General features: G+C 46.1%; 1 protein-coding gene across 1 annotated transcript in view; it reads right to left on the bottom strand.

Moving 5' to 3' along the window:
- The window catches only part of cplx1 (complexin 1), a 38361-nt gene extending 37381 nt beyond the window's left edge, over nt 1-980 (bottom strand). Inside the window, exon 1 of the mRNA XM_030369036.1 lies at nt 722-980. The gene's annotated coding sequence lies outside the window, so the exon portion shown is untranslated. The remainder of the gene's footprint in view (nt 1-721) is intronic.
- Nucleotides 981-8984: the final 8004 nt, after the last annotated feature.

The following is an 8984-nucleotide window of genomic DNA, read 5'->3' as shown; positions in this document are numbered from 1 at the left end:
AAGGTCAAATATTCATGCACAAACAAGGCTCAAAGCAAGGTCGTGAAACACGCCCTTAACTCATAAATATACAATTCCACCAGTCATCATGAAAACAACAACAAAAAAAGAACTATTCTGCAAAGTACGTGTGATGACGTCTTCTTTCAGATTGACCCGATACGAGCGCGTGGCTCATCAGTCCACTTTAACCGTTTCTGGACAAAATATTGGTCCTATTTACACCAGCTTGAAACTATTTTATTAAAGTCCATTTAGACTTCTATAGGCCTAATAGCCAAGTAGGATATTTATCATCTAGCAGCACAAAGCCAAACGGCAGAAAAAAGAACTATAATTCTGTTCATGTGGCGAAACTTTCCCTCGTACAAATCGAGACACTTGTTTTTTCCCACGTCCAGTGTTCTGAGATATGAGAGAAATCCATCGTTGTGCGTACACCACCAGCACATCCCGAAGAAAACGAAAAAACAAAGCATGCACACTTAAAGCACAGCCACACGCATGCAACAAATAGCATGCACGATTTCAAGCCAAGGACTATAAAGGTAATCCGATCGCTCATTGCGTGGTTAATTATAATAAAACTAGACCATGGGATACATAAGGCGAGCTACTTCCTTGTTCCATCCGAGGCTGTTTTCAGCACCACGGTTAGTGGACCGCCAGCTTGTCGAGGCTAAAGGCACAAAGCACGGCTCTGAAGGGGTCGTGTGATTACCTTTCTCCAGGGGATCCAGAGGTGGAAATATTCCTTCTCACAGTTAAAGGATTAACATTAACAATTGCCCGTAGCCAAGTTGAGTTCTTCAAGCTGTCCCTATCAAATATAGTGCTGGAGAAGGACGTCCTTGGAGCCTCTCTCTCGCGCGCGCCCCCCCTCTCTCTCTCTCTCTCTCTCTCTCTCTCTCTCTCTCTCTCTCTCTCTCTCTCTCTCTCTCTCTCTCTCTCTCTCTCTCTCTCTCTCTCTCTCTCTCTCTCTCTCTCTCTCTCTCTCTCTCTCTCTCTCCCTGTCTCTCTCTCTCTCTCTCTCTCTCTCTCCCTGTCTCTCTGTCTCTCTGTCTCTCTCTCTCTCGATCGCGACGATCTCACACACGCGCCTCCTCTTCTTCTTGGACCAACGGAGTGTTTGGGACGTATCAAAACGACCCACGTTTCTCTCTGACCAAGAGGAGGAGGAAGAGAGAGAGAGAGAGAGAGAGAGAGAGAGAGAGAGAGAGAGAGAGAGAGAGAGAGAGAGAGAGAGAGAGAGAGAGAGAGAGAGAGAGAGAGAGAGAGAGAGAGAGAGAGAGAGAGAGAGAGAGAGAGAGAGAGAGAGAGAGAGAGAGAGAGAGAGAGAGAGAGAGAGAGAGAGAGAGAGAGAGAGAGAGAGAGAGAGAGAGAGAGATATCAATCATGTGGGCTCTGTCGTTGTTTAGCCTGCCCTTTCCGCTGCACCGGGGAAGATGCTCCACCGGCGCCACGCAAAGGGAACAACGGGGGGAAGACAAGCGCCAAGCTCGTCTAATTGTTGTCGTGCGGTGGCACCGACTCTTGTGGCATTATTTCCTTTCAAGGACACATATGACACATGCAACTCATATGGGTACTGTAGTGTAGTATTATGAAAATATGCGAGGATCTGATTGATTTACATACATCGACGATGAGGCAGTACCTACGTGGATTGTTGTCATTATACGGAATGTTTTTCCAGTTGTAACCGATTTCCTGAAAGGCGTTTCTGCTAGACGATTGTACACTGTAGGGTAGGCCCTACACATTCACCACCAATAATGCTCCTCTAATCCAAACCAAATTCAGCAAAACTCAACTAATATAATAAAGCATAATATCACAAAATACAATACAATAGAATGTAATTTAATGTATACTTTTTTGTACAGGTCTGTCTCATTTAGGGTGAGCATCTTTTTGATTGAGACCTGATTGGGGCATCACAGAGTAATCAAATCAAATCAAATATAATCTATTATATAATATGATATGATATCATGTAACATTGTATAGACTACAGCATAATGTCAAGTCGACCTAATGTAGGCCATTATAATATAGTGTCATTGCTCTTCTTCCCCATACCCTAAAATGTAAAAAATTGTATTGATTTATATTGATTATTGTGCAGTCATTTCAATCTGATGCATGCCTGCTTGCACACACACGCACAACGGACACAAACAAATGCACACAAACACACACACACACACACACACACACACACACACACACACACACACACACACACACACACACACACACACACACACACACACACACAATTCTTCATCTTCCATTAACTTGGAGGGTGTTTACTGAGTTTGGCCAAAGTGTGAGACATCTCACACAACACACAACACAGGTCAGGGAATTTGTTCTCATAGAATGGGTTGAACAGTAACCCTTAACATGATAAACCACCTCTTACCATTTATCAGTATGATTATTAGTTTATAATATTTCACAAGTTTTGTTAATGCACTGTAATACAAACATAATCACAAGCTGAACAGGCTGTGCACTTACCCCGGCTGTACCACCCTGTAACACACCAAGCGTGCCATGGCTAGCTCCACATACCTGGGTCAGGCGCTGATCCTTCAGCACAGACTCTCAGTGATGCTTCACTGCAAACTTATGACGAGGGAGCTAGGCAGATCAATGTCAACTGTTACGTTGGCGCGCCGCCAACTTTGGCTGGCACAATCGCCCCTGTCGGAGGTGCGTCGACGGACCCTCCGTTCTCTTCCAGTGGTCCCAGGCCAGACGTTTGGGCCAGCTGCTCTTCAGGCCCTGGAGCGAAGTGTACAGGTTGGCCAGGCTAGCCAGCAGTTTGCTAGCTTACGGCTCGCACCTCTGCTTCATTCCAGGCCGGGGGCCTCTGCGGTACCCCGTGCCAATAGCTCTCAACCACGTTCAGGTGGACAATCGAGGGGCCAGCACTTCTCAGCGCAGGTTGACCCGCACCATAGCGCTGCGCCACGGGCGGCATTTCAGGCGCCTCGAGGTCCGGCACCCAGCCGCAGCCCCCCTAGGGCCCCTAGGGGCAGGGGGGGTAGGTACTGAAGTTCAAGGGCCGGTTGTCAGACGCTTTTCTCAGCAGCACCTGAGCTACTGGGAAGAGCAGACCACAGACCCTTGGATAGTGTCCACGCTATCCAACGGGTACACACTCCAATTCCAACGCCGGCCACCAACTTACTCAATCTATCAGAAAGTAGATTGAGTAGAACCCATCCAGCAGTCCCCTAGGACAGGACGCTCTGGCTCATGCTTGGCCAGACAGCCTGCTTTATGCATTTCCTCCAATTCCCCTTTTACTGGTAACGCTGTACAGGGTCCAGCGTGGCAGGCACAGCCTACTTCTGGTGGCTCCAGATTGGCCAGGAAGGCCATGATGGCTCCCACTATTGCTGAAACACCTCAACGGAGAGCCTTGGTGCCTCCCAGAGAGACAGGACCTTCTGTCTCAGGTAGGCGGACGCATATGGCACACGAGTCCGGGGCGCCTGCGATTGTGCGTGTGGCCCCTGAGAGCCAGGACCCGCTGCTGACGTCTTGCGACCAGTCAGTGGTCCGTGCCATTTATAGTTCAAGGGCGGTTGCTCTATGCAAACAGGTGGAAGTTGTTTTCACAGTGGTGCGTGGCAAAGGGCGAAGTCCCGAAGTCCCGGAGTCACTACCAATTGCTCAGTGGTAGTGATACTACACTTTCTGCAGGAGAGCTGCTTCTACCCTGCGCGTTTATATGGCCGCGATCTCGGCCACACATGCAACTTTGGATAACCAGATGGTAGGGCCCCACTACCTAGTCAGGCAGTCTCTGAAGGGAGCCCAGAGGCTTCAACCGCCGCGATCCCTGAGGGCACCATCATGGGACTTGCAAGTAGCTCTGGGTCAGGCAGACCTGACGCGGCTGTACATGAAGACGGCATTCCTCCTTGCCATTGCGACTGCAAAACGGGTGGGTGAACTCCATGGCTTGTCAGTGAGCCAGGCGTGTTTGCACTGGCACGCAGATGGATCAGGAGTGGTTCTCTGGCCGAATCCATCCTTCCTACCCAAACGATTGTCTCCCCATCATGTAAAGCAATCAATCGAGTGGTCTGCTTTCAAACCCCCAGGCTCTCCAGGGGGTGCAGAAAGAGTGTCCGACCTGTTGTGTCCGGTGCGGGCGCTTAGGGCATATGTTGAAGCGACAACCAGCTTCCGTAAGACGGATAACCCCTCTGTCTGTTACGGGGGCTGCAGGAAGGGGGCTGCCCTGTCGAAACAGAGACTCTCCCACTGGATTGTGGATGTGGTCTTCAATGCATATAGAGCAAAGGGGCTCCCTGTGCCCTTGGCCGTCAGGTGCCACTGTACCAGGAGTATGGCTACATCATGGGCTGCCTTGAAGGGGGTTCCACTTCAGGACATTTGCTCCGCGGCTACATGGTCCTCATCATGTACGTTTGCCCGATACTACAGGGTTAATGTCGCTGCTCGTCCTCATCCTGTGGCGACGGCTGTCTTGTCGACGGTTTCGAGCCCTTGATTGGTGAGCACTCTTTCTGACCTTTTTGGTATTAGTCATCCAGTGCTAAAGCAGCGCCTCTGGCGGTCAGTAGGAATGAAATAGAACAATAGTTACGTATGTAACTACGGTTCTATGAATTCCGGATGACCGGAATTCATTCATACAGTGTTCATTGGCCGATGAGTGTGATTGTGTGTGCGTCTGTGTGTGTGTGTTTGTCTGTGTGTTTGCCTAATGTGTGTGTGTGTGTGTGTGTGTGTGTGTGTGTGTGTGTGTGTGTGTGTGTGTGTGTGTGTGTGTGCGTGTGTGTGTGCCCAAGCCCAAGCTTGATGGAGACGAACTGAAATATATACGAAGCGGGTATGAATTTAAACTGTTGATTCTGAGAAAGTATAAAATATATTTAAATCTGTTTGAAGATAAAAGTGTGTTGATTTGTTAAATGCTTGAACGAAGGTTAGCGGTCTAAAATTTAACACGTTACGAAGTCTGAAGTAGTTGAAGTGTCAGAGTGTGTGTGAACATTTTAAAAGTAATAGTCTCTAGGTGAAACTTGTGGAAGGAGTAGGGTCCCAAATTTTGTGAAGCGTTTTCTCACTTTCTCACCGCTGCTTTCAAACCTGTTGTCCAGACGTTGTGGAGGACTTTGGGGCAAGGTTTCATTTGAGGCAATGCAACCAAGAATATCAGCACAAGGGCAGCCAGACACAGGGAATCACCCTCCCTGCATCACACAGTGTGTTCTGCTTTGAACGCTTCCGTGAAGAGAGGTGGCAGGGGTCAACCATGACACACACACACACGCACGCACGCACGCACGCACGCACGCACGCACGCACGCACACACGCACACACGCACACACGCACACACACACACACACACACACACACACACACACACACACACCCTGCTGATGGATGGACTAGCTAAGTTGTTTGAACTGCAGTTGGTCTCCTTAATATTGGTCAGTGTGTTGAGGAAGATTATGTTTCTATAATCTAACCTCTAACCTAATTAAATCTAAACTTTATTTACCACTTAGACCTGAAATGCATTCATCAATGCATACAATTTTTTTAATTGACATTTTGCACATGAAAACTAAAAAAATCAAAAGCCGTAACTTAATCCCAGCTCACATTTACCAACATGACGCAATAGTTAAACGTAGTTAATTACTGAACATCCTTCCCTGCAGGGCCGGTTCCTGGGGCTTTGTATTGGGGGTAGACATGCAGGAACTTAGGGTTTTATTAATATGTATTTGAATGATTGAGAATGTCATTACTGTCATTACATCACACACCTTGCCTTGGAGACAGCCAGCCCAGGGCAAAGTGTGCAACTGAACCACTGCCTAAACCCAACGCACCTCATGGAGTCGAGGCTGAAAGGTCCTACCAGCATCCAGGGAAAGGAGCTGCAGCAACACGTCACCAGCACTTGTTTTTTTTTTGCGGGTGCATGTATACGTGTGTGAGTGTGTTTATTTGTGTGTCTGTGTGTTTGCCTTATGAGTGTGTGCATGTATGTGTGTTTGGGTTCATGTACATGTATGCGTGTTTGTTTATGTATTTGCGTGTGTGTCGATGCACGCGTGTCGCATGTTTGTGTGCATGAATGTATGCTTGTATATGGGCATGTGGGTGCATGTATGAATGAGTCAGTGTACGTCCGTGTGGGTGTGAATATGACACATCTATTGTAAAGCATTGTGGAACAGTTGTTTTTATATTCAAGGCATGAACTCATATCGCAGACAATCATACAGAGTAGACCAGACCCAACAATATCCAGCGACAAGTACTTGCTCTTAAAAAATATCACAGAAACACACCTCCTCACGCACACATGAAATACGATCGTCACACAGAGATGCATGATACACTGATTGAAATGAACTGACACACACACACACACACACTTATTAGGCACCAACACACAAGCACACATACACAGACATACACACACACACTCATTAGGCAAACACACACACACACACACACACAATCACACACATCGGCCAATGAACACAGTACGGAAATAAACTCTCACACCTACGCTCACATATGAAGTACAATCGTCACACTATACAGGCGCTAACTGACGCATATTCTCTCACACATAAACTCTCTCACACGTGAAATCAGAGCCCCACAGCTGGGCATCCCCATATGAGTGGGAGGACCACAAATGCAACCCCTCCCCCAAGTCCTGGCTTCTCTTCTCACCTAGACAAAATGATCGCTTCACTGTCAAAGAATTTCCAGCAGGCTAAATTTAGACAGCGCGGTGCATGGCAGATGAAAGCTGCCGGCCTGCGGACGACCGTTTGTCTCGCACATCTTGCCCATTGATCTAGGAATTGTCCGATTGGGACGACAGCACGCCCACCATTACCTTTCATGAGCCTCCTAAAAGTATGTTGCATAGCAACGATTTTTCACAAGAATTCCAGAGCTTTCGGTAATATTGCTAAGCAACAACACGTTACAGGCCTGGTTGATGACAGCAACAATGAGGGGGGAGGCTAGTCGAGAAGTTCAAGCCAACTTTATTAAGTTTTGTTTTCGACTATTAACAACAAGACTAGTGCTGCTCTATTATGGAAAAAGATTATTCAAACAATTATTTTTTGAGTTTGAAAACATGATGTATGTATTCAGCATGTCTCTCTTAAAAACACTTTCTAACAGAACTTTGAATGCACAAAATGGTCCAAAAGAAAATTTCAAATCTAAAATAATGTACAGATATGTATCCAGCTGTCCTGTTTTGTGATCGTTTGACGCTAAAATCGAAATCGAGATCGAAATTTGATTAATTGCCCAGCCCTAAACGAGACACATTATCATTGAGTCGTAAGACATACTTGAGCAACATAATAAATCCTTTTATGCTTATTTTTCCATTTCCACTACCAAAGAAAGGTCAAAGTTCCCTAAAAAAAAAAAAAAAATGTCATAATAACATGAAAAAAAAAAAAAAATCACAGATAATTGACAACAAAGAAAGACAAACAAGGAACTTCCACACCGGGGTCTCAACATAGAAGGTCACAGGCTTACATTGACAGAGGAACTTAATTATCCAGCAACCCTTAAAACCCTGAAGCAGCTTGTTACCAATCATTCCCAGAAATGCCTCTAGGTAGAGAGACAAACCCAAGGTATAGTCCTTGGGTTTGAAAACCTCCTGTTGATTCGCATTCAGCTATACACAGATCCTGTCGACTGCAGTTTTTATAATAATAAATAATAATTCATTGAATTTATAAAGCGCTTCTTTTCCTGAAAACTCAAAGAGCTTACAGTGAAGGGGGGGACCTCACTTACCACCATTAATGGGGAGAAACCACTGGGGTGATGCACGGCAGCCAATCGTCGCCAGCTTGAGGTGGAGAGTGAAGGAATTAATAAATCTGCCAATTATACAGGGGGATGATTGTGGGGGCCAGATTGAATGAGCCTGGTTGGGCAGTTTTAGCCAGGACGCCGGGGAATCCCCTACTCTTTGCGATGAGTGCCCTGGGATCTTTTATGACCTCAGTGAGTCACGACCTCTGTTTTACGTCTCCTCCGAAGGACGGCTTTTTCCCACCATATTGTTATTTGGTTCCCAAATTGGTCTTAAAAATGGTTCAGTGCGGCCCAAGCTACACCTGTTGCAGTAACCTAGATGTTTACCTTGCAAAGGGTGATTTTCACTTTCTAACCGTGAAATGTTACTCCTCTCCCAATGCCTTGCTTCTGCCTAATCGCTGTATGAGACACAAGCGACCAAATTCTAGCAGTTTAATCCTCTTGTGGCGAACCTACCAGCCCCCACGTTGTCTTCCTCTTTCCCTCGTCTTAGATTCATACTCCCCCACTCCAACCCAAAGCTGACTGCTGTGTTTATGTCAGCGCCACCTGCCAGGTAATACGGTGCTATAGGAGTGTTGTTTTCTTAATAGGCAGGTAGGAGGAAATCATCCTAAAAAGCCTTCAAGCCATAGTGTTGTACAACGCTATACTGCCCTCTGTTACACAAACTTTACTATTATACTTTATTCAACGGCTTTATTAAATACTAGATTCTGATTCTGGTCAAATATGGCATTCAGCTCAGTTATTTCTGTAAAGCAGACCGCCGTATGAATAACAGAGATTAATGGACCCTATTTCCAAATGTATTTTATTTTATTTTATTGTTGTTGTTATATTTGTGTCATTGTTAATTTCTTCAGTATCTAGCGGTGTATTAAGGGGGATAAAGTACAGCGAGCTGGTCATGTCGCAAAATAAACCTACCATAAATACTGAACCCTAAACTTCAGGGTGATATGTTCCATTGCCCTGATAGGGTTTAATTTGCGATAATGACCAGCTGGCTGTACATTATCCCTCAACACACTTCTCTATTCCTCATAATTCTCCCATTTTCTCGTCAATCTTTCTTAGCATAAAAGGAATAATCATCTCC

The sequence above is a fragment of the Gadus morhua genome, chromosome 10 (assembly GCF_902167405.1).
Source record: "Gadus morhua chromosome 10, gadMor3.0, whole genome shotgun sequence".
Taxonomy (NCBI): domain Eukaryota; kingdom Metazoa; phylum Chordata; class Actinopteri; order Gadiformes; family Gadidae; genus Gadus; species Gadus morhua.
Note: the sequence above shows the minus strand (reverse complement) of the source record. Positions and strands in the feature narration are given on the sequence as shown.